Source organism: Rhipicephalus microplus, chromosome X (assembly GCF_043290135.1).
Source record: "Rhipicephalus microplus isolate Deutch F79 chromosome X, USDA_Rmic, whole genome shotgun sequence".
In the NCBI taxonomy this organism is placed as follows: Eukaryota; Metazoa; Arthropoda; class Arachnida; order Ixodida; family Ixodidae; genus Rhipicephalus; species Rhipicephalus microplus.
This window is the reverse complement of record NC_134710.1, coordinates 276,508,187-276,522,161: the sequence shown is the minus strand read 5'-3', so window position 1 is coordinate 276,522,161 and position 13,975 is coordinate 276,508,187.

The following is a 13,975-nucleotide window of genomic DNA, read 5'->3' as shown; positions in this document are numbered from 1 at the left end:
GGTGACTGCAACGCCACGGCGAGTCGCGAACTAATATGAGCTGCTTTTTCTGGCGACCACGCGCGGCCTAGGCACCGAAATGCGCGAATATTCCTAATCGCCAGTGCTGCCAACTCTAGAAAATTTGTCTAACACCAGAACACAGCGAGCTCACTGCTTGCTGCCATAATGAATAGAGATACTGTATATGCTAAAGGTAGCATATACAGTAACTCTAATATTGAAAAGCGTGAGGTGTCATCTGTTGCATGCGCGGCGAAGCAATACCATCAACTGCCACGCGAGCAGACGCAAATCAAACGCGAAACTTCAGAACCCGAGTGCGGCTGTAATCATGTTTCGCGCTGTTCCTGTGCTGTAATTTGATGCTGATTTCGTGTGAAACGTCGAGGAGACCTTCCTCGACAGTCCGGAATGTCTGCAGCACGTGCATTGCAGACTGCGGAAGCAACTTCGACACGTACGTATTCGCAACTTTCACAGATGGTGGCATCACGATGCGGCATCCGTCGTAACTGTCGTTTCGGGGATGTCTACGCAGCCAGCCAATGCCCTCGTTCAGTCTGCCTCACTTTGGGGGTTCGCTGGTGCTTTATATTTTGCCACTCGCAATCTCTACTGCGGTTATTCTAAATTTGGTAATGAACTACCGAAGTCTGGCAGGTACTGCAAGTCGTAGTAGCAATGATTTCCTCTATTTTTTGCTGGCTGACCTAGAAGAATCGCGAAATGTTTTGAATGCCGCTGTGCAGGCGCCATGCAATCAAAGGCGAGGTTCTCTGCTTTGCACGAGCACGGACACTTGATCTTTCCCAGCCGTGGCACGAGCAGCGTTCACAAGGCTATATACGGTCATTACTTCACACCGCAGCAGACGATGTCCCTGGCGTTCAAAACTTCTTTTCCTTCAATAAACGCCCCGCCGCGGTGGTCTAGTGGCTAAAGTAGTCGGCTGCTGACCCGTAGGTTGCCGGATCCAATCCTGGGACGGCGGCTGCATTTCCGATGGCGGAAATGTTGTAGGCCCGTGTGCTCAGATTTTGGTGCACGTTAAAGAATTCCAGATGGTCGAAGTTTCCGGAGTCCCCCACTACGGCGTCTCCCATAATCATATGGTGGTTTTGGGACGTTAAACCCCGCATATCAATCAATCAATCCTTCAATATACACCACACACGCGTTTCTCAACACGCAGTGTGGGATATAATACATGCTACAGTCAGTGACTTTCTCAGCAAAGCCTTGACAACACGGTGGCTGCAGCCGAAAATACTACGCAGCTCGAATTGATGGGCACACCAGAGGCAGCGGCCGGCGCGCCGGATGTATGGTCCCCCAAACGACAGCCATGTTGGGCTTGCACTAGAGGCCTCTCTAGGCGGTGAAAGTTGCGAATTATCCGACTGAAAGAAACGCGAACAGCGTTAACTGCGGCGTGCCTTGGCTTTGACAAGGCAGAATTTGTGCTGTAAGCCGGCGTCAACGTAGCGCTTGTATCTGGCTCCAGCTTATGCTCATGCACCGCATGTGTATCAATTGCCAGTCCTGCCAGGCACTCGGAACACACACGCGGTGCAAAAGTGCCAGCCAGAACAAGGTTTTAAAATGCTACGGTGACGCTGGCCGAAAGCACATGTAGATTCACCTAGTGACAGTCAAGGTATGACGCAGTTCGACCGAGTCGAAAGCAATGCTTCCCGCACCGTTCATATCTCTTTTAATCGCCATAGTAGGCCGTTATAGTTGTACTAAACATGTGTGGAGCGTGCATCCACGCGTGAGTCGTAATGCGTATATCCTATGATTGACATGCGGCCTGCGAAAGAGCACGGCAATAGTTTTGTGCCGCATACTACAGCCATACTGCACACATATTGCTGCTGTAAAGTGGAACAGCCGAAGTCGCGCTTGAATAAACGCAATAAGTATACTTGCTCGCACACTTCACTGAACTCGTAGTTTTTCCTGCTCGTTGCGATTATATCCTGTAGGATGGCCGAGCTGAGCGTTTTTAGTTGTAGACGGAAATCTGTGCAATCGCAAGACACCGCACAGGCAAGATTCCCGCGATGCGCCGTAAACTTCACTGTCGGTGCTCAGTAATCTCTTCCTCTTGCGCTGGTTGTTGTCGCATCAGGCGACAGCGCAGTGATACCCAGATGGCATTTTATAAGCGGGCGCAACGCGAACAGGGGCTTTTTCGCATTTTAAACTCCCAGAGCCATTGCATGCCATGATAGCGTGGCGCGCCTTGGCAGTCGCAAACAAATTATGGCGTCTCTGGGAGCGAGGGTATACCACGGAAGGCGCCTGGGTTCGAGATAGGCGTGCTCTTGTCTATACTTCAGTGTACCTCCAGAAGAGAATACCAGGAAACGAGTAAGCACCAGAATGTTTGGCCCCTTTCACGATTGTTATAAATTGCTCTGGATAAGATTACACTCAGGACACGAGTAGTAAATCTTGTTCTCGAACATACGTGAGCACCAGAGATTACACTGGAAAGTTTGATCACTGATATATAGAGGATTTATACAAACCAACAATGTGTTTTGGTACCGGTTCAATCACGACGTGCATGTGCTCTCTATGCTTCATTAGCCGATACGCAGACACGTTCCCACCACCGGGCATACCTTAGAATTGTTTTGGGCCGACGGTATTGCAAGTGTTTAGAACATAGGGTTAACGATTCAGAGTACTTGGTACTCTACTATGGGAGAGCATAAAGCTGTCGCGTGCACGATTGCGGGATTCACTTCTCAATATGAGCATGAACTGCATGAGTAACTTGTAATTCACAAGTTGAAAGCGGCTTCTAGGAGCCTAAACGAAAACGCTGGTGAATTGTCTAGCGTGCTTGCATATTATAGCACCGCTTTCTAGAATTCGACAATATACACTACATATAGAGTTCCATGCTGTCGCAGACTATCTCTGTTCGTGTGGGGAATCATTCTATCCCAAAAGGGTTATTTTTTTGTTGTAGCTTTTGTCTGATTTTGTTCGCAGAGTGCAATCCTTTGATATGTATGCTTTGCATGGCGCCAATGAATCTGATGAGTGCTATGTCTCGCAGTATCTCATTGGATAGATGCACGGTCTCGTATCTAACGGGATAAAGTTGTTTGTGCCATGGCGATTCGCATTACAGTGTTGTCCACCGCGCACTGCTCCCTATAGTTTATATCTTCCATCATTAACAGGGTGCTTTAGCGAAAAGCGCTAAGTATATTATGAAAAAATTATACACGAGCACTACACGTCTCTTATTGGTGCAGTATGCTTCTGCGCCATATGGAGCATGTCAGAATTTTTTTTCAGTCTGTCAAGCTTTGCGATTCACAAGCATTAATATTGAACATTGTAACAGTGACTCTAGAGAAAAATCTTTAATCCGAAATTTGTAGCCTTTAGCAGAAAAAATAAAATTTTCATTTTGCGGTAAGACAATTCTGCTGCTTAGTTTTCCCCAGCCTCGTTTTAAAGTTTGCGAAATTGAAATATTATCACATCACTGCTGCCTTACGTGCTGCGCTTTAGTGCCCTCAAAAATAGGTTTAAGGAATTATCAAATGCTGTTCACGAAGAAAGAACCCTTCAACAGGCTATGGGTGACTAAGATGAGCGTTAAGAGATGACATAATGGTAAAAATATTTGAAAAACATCGATGAAAAAGTGGCCGCCACGTGCGTATATGATAAGAGACCGCTGCCACAATTCGACGCAGTGCTGGCATTTTTTTTTCTTTCTTTCCAGCGATTAGCAAGCAGCGTTGGTTGCGAACTTGAGGTAAACAAGCAATGCGCGCTTGATCTGTTTTTTAGCTGATGAACAATCATTGGGTTTGGCTCACGAACACTGTATGAGGGCAGTATAGTGAGCATGGAACACTTGGCTCATTGAATCTAAAGGCAGAACATTATTGCGAAAAGCACTTGTTGCATTGAATTTTCTTTTTCGTTGTTCTCATTCACTATGTTGTATAGTGCTGACATGCGCGCCAGTTCCCAGTAATTCAGAAGTAAAGACGGGGTGCATGTGGACATGCCTGAACTTAGCCTCCTATATTGGGATTACTGTTTGAATGGCGTAAAGTGGCATTGCGGCAACGAAACTAGTGTGTCATCGGTTAATGCTCCCGATGAAATTATGCTGATCAGGAGATCGCCACATTGGAGCAGTGGTTATGGAGCTAGGCTTCTGACCTAAAGGTCCCGGGTTTGATCCCGGCCGGGGCGGTCGCATTTCGATGAAGGCGAAATGGTAGTGGGCTTTGAGCTGTGCAATGTCAGTGCACGTTAAAGATGATGATTGATATGTGGGGTTTAACGTCCCAAAACCACCATATGATTATGAGAGACGCCGTAGTGGAGGGCTCCGGAAATTTTGACCACCTTGGGTTCTTTAACGTGCACCCAAATCTGAGCACACGGGCCTACAACATTTCCGCCTCCATCGGAAATGCAGCCGCTGCAGCCGGGATTTGATCCCGCGACCTGCGGGTTAGCAGCCGAGTACCTTAGCCACTAGACCACCGCGGCGGGGCACACGTTAAAGATTACCAGATGGTCAAATCTTCCGGAACCCTCCACTGAGGCGTCTTTCATAATCATCTCGTGGTTTTGGAACGTGAAACCCCATATAATATTATGGTGATCAAGAAAGCAGAGTAGACTAAAGAAAGAACGTGTTCGGCGAGTGTTGGTTCGCCTCACAAAAAGTGTCCTGAAATCGTATACATGCCTCTCGATTGTATTATCGACGTGCTTCCACCACTTTCACTCAAGAATGGCAAGCATGGTATCAGCCCGATACACTTTTTTGTTTGTTTGATAGATAAGTAGTGAGCAGTCAGACATCAAGGAACGAAACGCAAGCCAGCAGCAAAGAAGCCGATGGAAGATATCTCTGTCGTTACTATGGCAGCTACGTGCAGCCACACTTTGTCGCGTTTCCGCGTCTGCTTGCCTGTCATTTCGCTGTCTGTTCCGCGCACATAGGCCCGCGCCACCGTCGCGGCTGACCTCCGTCAGTCAGCGAGGCAAATGAGGAGGGTATTTGTAGATAAATTATTTATGCTCATGCGTTTATTTGTATATGTGCGTGTCTACACATAAAAACTTTGTAATTTTGAAAGGAGTTAAAATACCCCCTCCACCACCTACGCCTATGCTGGCTATTGAGGAGTACATCACAGTAACGCACCATCTCTGACGCCTCAAAGCGACAAAACTACGTGTATGTACATCGTTACTGCCACCGTTTTCTAACAGTAGAAGTCGCCGTAGGTCGTTCGTTTTCGCCATTAATGTTATTATGAGTTTTCTGTCTTAGTTCGCATATGCAATTGCCTTTTTTGGTACCCTCGCTGAGTACAGAAAAGGTGGAAGCGAAGTGAGCCTGTTCGCCAGGGTTGCCGGTATTGCAGTTAACCTAAACACCTCCGCTTCACATCCATTATTCTAACGAATTGTCTGTAACTAGGCTGTACTTTGTAGAAGTGCTGCTTTTACACCTGCAGGTAATCTTTTCACTTCCATCACAGGCGTGGATACAGAGAAATAAAACTATTAGTGTAAGTTCCTCCAGAGTGATCGCAAGTGCGAGGAATTTTCGGCAATGCATCAGTGGCGCCCGCTTTCTATCTCGCTTCTACCGTGTTGGGATTGAATATCTTGACACTATCGTGATACCATATTCAATTACACAAGAAATAAACGTGGCATAAACATTTATGAATACGAAATGTGACTTTTTTAACGGTGCGCATTGGGGCTGGAATAACGAGGATAACAACAGCATTCGTCCTCGATGTGTGCGTTGTGACAATAAGGGCTCCACGCCTTCGGATAAATAAAAAAATAATAAATTCACGCCTGTTTCACCACTCTGTTTTATCCTTCAACACCCATTTGAACGCAACGGTGTTAAAGAGCTCGTTTCGCAGAAATTCGTGCATTGGTCTCGGCTTCGGCGTCGTTGGTTGTGAGCGAAAAATCATCATATGCGTCACTGAAATATCGATAACGATACAAATTGAATAAATAACGAAAACTCCTGGATCAGAGTGGGGATCGAATCCGGGTTGTTTGGGTCCTAGCGAAAATTGAAAACGCGTCGTTTCAGTGTCAAGCGGATGTTCTATACCACACGTTCAAGCGTCTGCTTGAGAATACATTGGAAATTACTTCCTCTGCTTGTAAATGCAGTGAAAGTGACACATTCTTTACAAACACATGCGTCCTTATAGATGGTTCACAATGAAACATAAAATATTATGACGACTCGGTTGTAATGAGGTTTATTGGCCGTGAACTGAGGAACGAACAAGCGCAACGGACCCAAAGATCAAGCGCACGTTTAAAGATGTTGCTGACTAAGAGCCAGAACAGGTGAGGATGATTGACTGCTGTCCAGATGAGGATAAAGCGCATAATAGGTGCCTACACTAATTCCCCCCACGTAGAAGTGGCCAGCCTGGCCGCTGCGGGTGGCTATTCAAGGTGACGAGGAACGTCGTGTGAAAAGCTTCATGCGGGAAACGTGTACAATTTCGGTGCTGCGGTAACGGTGGTCAATTGGCATGACAAGAGGCGTCACACGATAGTTTATAGGTAAAGTCTGCTCTAAAACTACATATGGGCCGATGAATCGAGGCTGTAACTTGTCGCACAGGACAGGCGTGCGAATTTGTGTCAATAGCAGCACCTCGTCACCCCGTCGGAATGATACCACATGATGAGTGGTGTCGTAGACGGCCTTCCTTGCTTGTTGCGTAGCCTCCGTGTTCATACGAGCACGCTGGCGGCACTGGGCATGGCGAGAAATATATTCTTCGCAAGAAGACGGTGATGAACGGCCATTGCTGGTGAATAAAGAGACGTTGATAAAGAAAGTAGTTGTACGTCCGTAAACGAGATAAAATGGGGAGTAGCCGGCTGTGCGCTGAACAGCGATGTTGTAGGCGATATTGAGGAACGGTAGAAGTTTATCCCAGTTTCTGTGATCCGGTTGAATGTACACGGCGATCATGTCGGCAAGGGTTCGATGAAATTTCTCGGTCAGACCGTTTGAGGATGGTAGCTAGACGCCGTCTTGTGTGTAGTACCAGAAACGCGAAGAACTTTACCTAAAAGCTGGGATAAGAACACTTTTCCACGGTCACTTGGAAGTACATGAGGAGCACGATGATGTAGAATTATGGCCTGAAGGACGAAGTCAGCAACTTTGGGTGCTGAAACAGTAACTACTGAAGTTGTCTCGGCGTAGCGTGTCAGATGGTCTACGGCGGTGACTATCTATCTATTTCCATCACCAGTAACGGGAAAAGGCCCATAAAGATCGACACCGACGTTCTCAAAAGGTGTTGTAGGGCACGTCAACACTTTTGAGAATGTCGGAAGTTTGCGATGTTGGCACGGAAAGCAGGAACCCACGTACTTTGCTATGCTGGTAGAAAGGCCAGGCCAATAAAAGCGGCTTCGAATGTGGTCGTGGGTTTTGTGAAAGACAAGGTGGCCAGCAGTCAAATCATCATAAAAGGCGTTAAGTACATGATTTCGAAGAGCGCGTGGCAGAATAGGTACCCAGCGTTGACCGTCAGAATGATAAATGTAACGATACAGAACACCGTCCTGAAGCTTGAAGTGCTCAAGTTGTCAACGAAGCCGTACATTGGGTGGACGCGTAGCTCCTGAGAGGTGATCTATAATGCGCCGACAGTACGGGTCAGCCTGGTGGCGAGAAATGAAGGGTTGGTCATTGTCGATTGGCGGCTGGTACAGCGAGGCGAGCAAGGCAACAGAACTGAGAGTCACGTCCGCACTGGTGTTGTTGGAGATGACAGCTGGAGTGTCGAACGATGCCGTAGGTAGTGGGCAACGAGAAAGAGCGTCGGCGTCTTGATGTTTTTGCCAGATTTATAAATAATCTCAAGCTGATACTCCTGTAAGCGTAAAATCCAACGACCCAAGCGTCCGGACAAGTTCTTCATTGTAGAAAGCCAGCATAAGGCGTGGTGGTCCGTTACGATGATGAATTGACTGCCGTACAGATAAGGACGGAACTTTTGTATAGACCAGACCACAGCGAGGCACTTCTGTTCAGTGCTGGTATAGTTCTTGGCAGAAGTAACTACTCGGCGAGCGTATGAGACGACCCTTTCCCGTACAGAGTCATCGCGTGAGGAGAACAGCACCTATACCGCAACCGCTGGCGTCGGTATGCAGAAGTGTCGGGGCGGTGTCATCAAAATGGCAGAGTACAGGCTCTTACGTCAGAGCTTCCTTCAATAGGTCAAACGCCGACTGACATTCTTCGGACCACACAAAGGATGCATTAGAAGCAAGTAGTTTGTGAAGTGGCGCAGCTGTTGAAGCGAAATTTCATATGAAACGACGAAAATAGGACTCGAGGTTGAGAAAACTTCGCAAATCCTTAGGCCTTGTGGGGCGTGGGAATCGAAGGACGGCCGCGATCGTTTCGTGGTCAGGGCGAATTCTGTCCTTGCTCATGACATGACCGAGAACTTTGATGGATTTGGTTGCGAAGCGGCCTTTCTTGGTTTTGAGCTGCAGACCCGCGGCGGCGTAGCATGTTAGGACGTCATACAAGTGCCTCAGGTGCTGAGAAAACGTTGATGAAAAGATGATAATGTCATCAAGGTAGCAGAGACACGTGTTCCATTTCAAACCACGCAGGACGGTGTCGGTCATGCGTTCAAACGTCGCGGGCGCATTGCAGAGCCCGAAAGGCGTCACGTCAAATTCTTTTAGGCCATCGGGGGTTGCAAATGCCGTTTTTTCTGTCATCGTCGTGCATGGGAGTTTGCCAATATCCCGAACGCAAATCAAGGCTTGAAAAGTATTCGGCGCCTTGGAGTGAATCAAGGGCGTCGTCGATGCATGGCATGGGGTATACGTCCTTGCGTGTGATCTTGTTAAGTGCCCAGTAATCGACGCAAAAGCGCACAGAGCCATCTTTATTTTTTCTTACCAAAACTACAGGGGATGACCAAGGGCTAGCTGATGGACGAATTATTTCTCGTTGGAGCATGTCAGCGACGTTTTCCTCGATGATTCTTCGCTCAGCGACAGACACGCGGTACGGGCTGTGATGCACAATAGATGTTCCCTCGGTTTGAGTGCGATGCGCTGCAGTGGTAGTTCGGCCCAACGTCGAGTATCAGGTGTCAAAAGAATCGGCGTGTTTCGTTAACAAAGCAAGAAACTGCTGCGTCTGCATACTTGTTAAGTCATCGCTGATAAGTGCTTTGAAGGGAGAGGAAGAACCAGGCTTACCCATATAGAAGGGTCATTGTTAGAGGCAGGTTTAAGTGGCGTGACGCTGACAGGCTCAGCATCCCCAACGCATGCTACTGCAGTGCCATCTGGCAGGAGAACTTTCTCCGCTGTTACATTCGTAGCAATGACGAGCGCGGAGACATGGTGAAAGCGTACAACACCAGACGCAAGGGCTATGCCTTTAGCGATGCAAGTCGAGGAAGGAGACACCAAGACGTCACCGTGCACGGTCGATGTCCTTAGAGGTCAGGGTCACAATTTGCTCTTGATATGGCGGTAGTTCCAGATCTTCGCGAGCGCTCAGGCGTAGTGCCTTGTAGACGACTTCGTCGAACATAGAGTCCATATTAGTAAGGTGCAGAATCCGTTCACCACCACAAATAGCGGCTGATGAAGAAGATAGGAAGTCGTACCCTAGAATCAGCTGGTGAGAGCTTCGAATAAGCGCAGTAAACTGGTTGTAATGCAGGATGACATCAATAATAACATGAGCAGTCCCAAGAGGAAAAGAGCGGATAGTGTTTCCCTGGGCCTCGACTAGAGTGGGTCCAATATACGGTGTCATTACTTTCTTCAGGCGTTAGCACAAATCATATCTAATCACAGAAACTGTAGCACTGGTGTCCACCAAAGCGTCCACGACAAATCCTTCCACCATAACAGAAATCATGTTGAATGGGCGCGCTGGAGGAATATCAGTCCTACTGTTACATTCAGTTTCTCCCCCGAAAACTGCATCATTTAGTTTCCGACCAGTTGTCATTGGTAAACAGGCTCGCCGAAGAGAGGAAGGGGAGCGACGAAAAGGCGAAGGCGATTGGTGTCGGCTTGAACGGTAGGTGTTCCGCGTCTCAGTCGATGCGGGTGGAGATGGAGACCGCTGCTGTCCGGATGAATAACGCCGGGCGTAAGATTTCCCACTGGAAAAGTCCTGTTCGCGCATGTCATACCCACGACGCTCGTCCTGCTGGCGCTTGCGCTAGAAGCGCAAAATATGGTCACAATATCCACAGTGAAAAAATGCTGGGCGAGACGGGCGCCGAGACGGGTAGTAGAGGGCGTTCGGCGCACCGGGAGATAGCGCACTCAATTAAGTGGGCAGATGGAAGGTCGGGTGGCATTGGCCGGAAGTTGACCGGTGGGGCAGCAGCAACCGACGTGAACCATGGCAGCGGCAACGTAGAATTTACGTTGCGAGGAGGCGCGGCCGCAACTTGCACGTACGTTGGCGGGCTAGATGGAGGTGGCTGTACGTGGGATGGACCGGTGAATTACGTTAGTTCCTCCCTTACGGTGTCACGCAAGGCCATACCTGAAGACTGTGTGACAGATGGAGAAGGTGGTGAGAAGCCTATTGATTGAAGTTCTTCGTGTATATCTCCCGCATCATGTCACGCAGGTCCCGGTCTGCTGGACGGTGTTCGCTATTGCCCGACTGCAGGCGAACAGAATCAAGTTCGTCGAGACGCTGACACGTAGAGACGACGTCAGCGACAGTAGAAGGATTCTGGGCAACAAGGGCATTGTAGGCAATGCTTCTGATGCCCTTCAGGATGCTACGCAGTTTGTCTGATTCAGACATCAAAGAAATGACACGCCGGCAGAGCGCAAGGACATCCTCGATGTACGATGTGTACGACTCGCCGTGATGTTGTTGGGGAGTACCTAGGGTTCTCTTTGCGAGAGCGAATGGAACGGCAGGTGTGCCGAACACTTGGCGAAGCTGCTGCTTGAAGGCAGGCCAGTCGGTGAAGTCAATCTCATGGTTCAAGATCTATGTGTTGGCAATGTCCGCGAGGTAAAGCGATACTCGGCGGAGCTTGTTAGAGTCGTCCCAGTGGTTGGTTGCGCTTACTCTCTCGTAGTTATCGAGCCAGTCCTCCGCATCTTCGCCACGGAGACCAGCGAAGATCGCAGGGCCGCGCTGGTGGTTGACGATGTAAAGAGGAGGGGCTTGCGGCGCAGGGATGGGAGCAGAAAGGGCATCCGCCCACTCACTCTGAGACATGTTGGTGGACTTAGGGTCCAAGCGATGGCCTGAACAGAGCTCCAGCGAGTAGACGTTGTGAGAAGAGGACTGGGATCGTCAATCCACCTCCACCACGTATGACGACTCGGTTGTAACGAGGTTTATTGGCCGTGAACTCGGGAACGAACAAGCGCAACGGACCCGAAGATGAAGCTCACGCTCAAAGACTATGATGACCGTCAGCCAGAACAGGTGATGATGGGCTGCTCTCCAGATGAGGATGAAGCGCATAATATATGTCTACAATATTGCAGTAAGAATGCATGGTACAAACGCCCATGAATATCAGGCGTAAGAACATATGATTAGCGAAACGACTTCATGGTTTCAAGCCAGTAAACCACTTCAAAATGCACACACGCTACTGCACCTGTTTTTTTAGTTAAGGCTATGTAAAGGGTGCATAGCTGGTTCAAAAAGATTTTATGCATTACGGTAACGGTTTCAAGTAGGCACTATACAAACAGAAGGTCGCTATCGCGTGGAACTTCTAAAAACGAAGCTTTAGGATCCCTTATTTTTTAATGACCACTGTAATCTTGTTCCACTTTTATTAAATGAACATGATCTAAGCCGTCATTGACACGTCAGCCACAAGGGCGTAGACAGATCTTTTTTTTGGGAAGGGGGGGGGGTGGGGGGCAAGGGTCTGGTGTGGTGCCGCGACATGGCTACGCCATCAGTCAACCCATTCGGCTAATATAAACGTCACCTTATTTTTGCTCTGATTCTACGGAATTAGTCTGATGGATCTCTTGGACTCTTTCGAAAGAAGTGTCCGGTGGCACGCGCGATGCCAAGTACTGAATAACTATATCAGAAATATAAAAAAACAAAGAAAGGGTAAGATGGAAGCTTGCGATAAACAATCCATAAACAGGGCTTGTGTCGAGACTTGTCTTCCTCAAAGCTAGAACATAACTGATTTTTTAGCGCTAGCGTGTCTACGCTTCTTACCCTTTCCTCAATACTTAAGTAACTATATGAAGATTATGCGAAAGGTAATGCGTCGACCGACCCTATTATGAAAAACTGCCCCATCATCAAAATCGACAAGTCACCGGAGGTTCGCGGATAAAAGGCAGAGACAGTTTATGCAACCATATGTGGCGAGGAGCTTCCTAGGCGTAGAACCACCATGATATACTAAAAAGAGGTTTAGCACAGCAAAACATCACTTGTTGTATCTTGATACAACCCCTTCTTCAGAGGCCGGGAATCACCACTCGAAAGGCGTGCGCTTCCATCACTGGCAACAACCTCGCAAAATATTCTTGCGTTGATTACAAGTATACATTTGCGTATATTACCATATGGTTTAGGATTGTTACATGGCCAAAGTACTGTATTCAAGTATTTCAACTTAATTTTGCTTGTGTGTGTGGGCGCCTCCCTGACAGTTGAATTATACTCCATGTGTTATGATGTTCTTGTCTTTACATACCACTGAATGCGATTTTGAAGCAATGTGGGAAAACTGAGAAAGCAGACGCGAATTTTTCCAACACTTGACGATTAGTAATATATACTGCAATAAAGTAATTATAACATCCGAAAAACACCATGCGAAGTTAAAAAAATAAGCAACCTAACGAACATATATTAGGAAAAGATGTACCCGAACAGTGATATTTTGGTAGCGCTCATATAAGATTTTCTCGTTCATGAAAAGCCGTTAGTCCATTTGGGGGTGCCTCAATGTCGGGTAGCTCGGAGTTGGAGCCACTCTCATCAGTTTAACCTTCACTAAGTTGTAATATTGTGTTTTTTTTTCTTCGACAGCCGTTGATTATCTCATTTGTTGAACTCGTTGCAAATACATAGTCGCTGCCCACTATTTTGTCAGCAGTATCGAAATATATGTGGAATGGATTCTTCGTTATCACTGTGGTCACAGACTGCTTCATCGGCCGTTTCAAAAGAGAAAGCGTAGGACAGCTGGCTATAATTTTGAGCATAGATATATGTATTTGCACTTTTCACCAAGAAAAAAAGGCGGAATGGAGCAAATGAAACATGCAGAAAAAATGTAGATAGAATGCTGCTATAGAATCCTACAGATATGTGCTGCTATACAAACTAATAGCAGCACTGTAGCAGTGCGATCGCGGTCAGTCACACGTTTTTTTTTTTTTTCAATTTCGCGGCTTTCTTTACAAGACGATAGTTATAGTGCGAGAACAGAACAACGACAAAGAGACAAGAAGTCTCGCGCTATAAATATCGTCATGTCATACCAACTAGCCCAAACTAACACACTTTCTCTACAACGCGGAAAAAATAACAGCGCGAGACGTATCGTACAGGAAACAATTTAGTCCGTGGTTTCTGAAATTGCTCTACATATCAGTGTTCATATTTTCGGTTTCCAGCCCATAATTAAAAATAGGTAAATAATAATTTTTAATTAATTAGTATGGGGAGAAATTAAAAAAATGGCTTGACTACCTACACGCTTGTGCGAGTAGAACGCGTTTGGTTCAAATCGCCGCTGAAGTGTCCTTCATTTTCAAATTCTTGGCTCAAGTTATTGATTTATATAGGATGTTTAACGTCTCAAAACCACCATATGACTATGAGAGACGCCGTAGTGGAGGGCTCCGGAAATTTCGACCACCTGGGGTTCTTTAACGTGAGCCG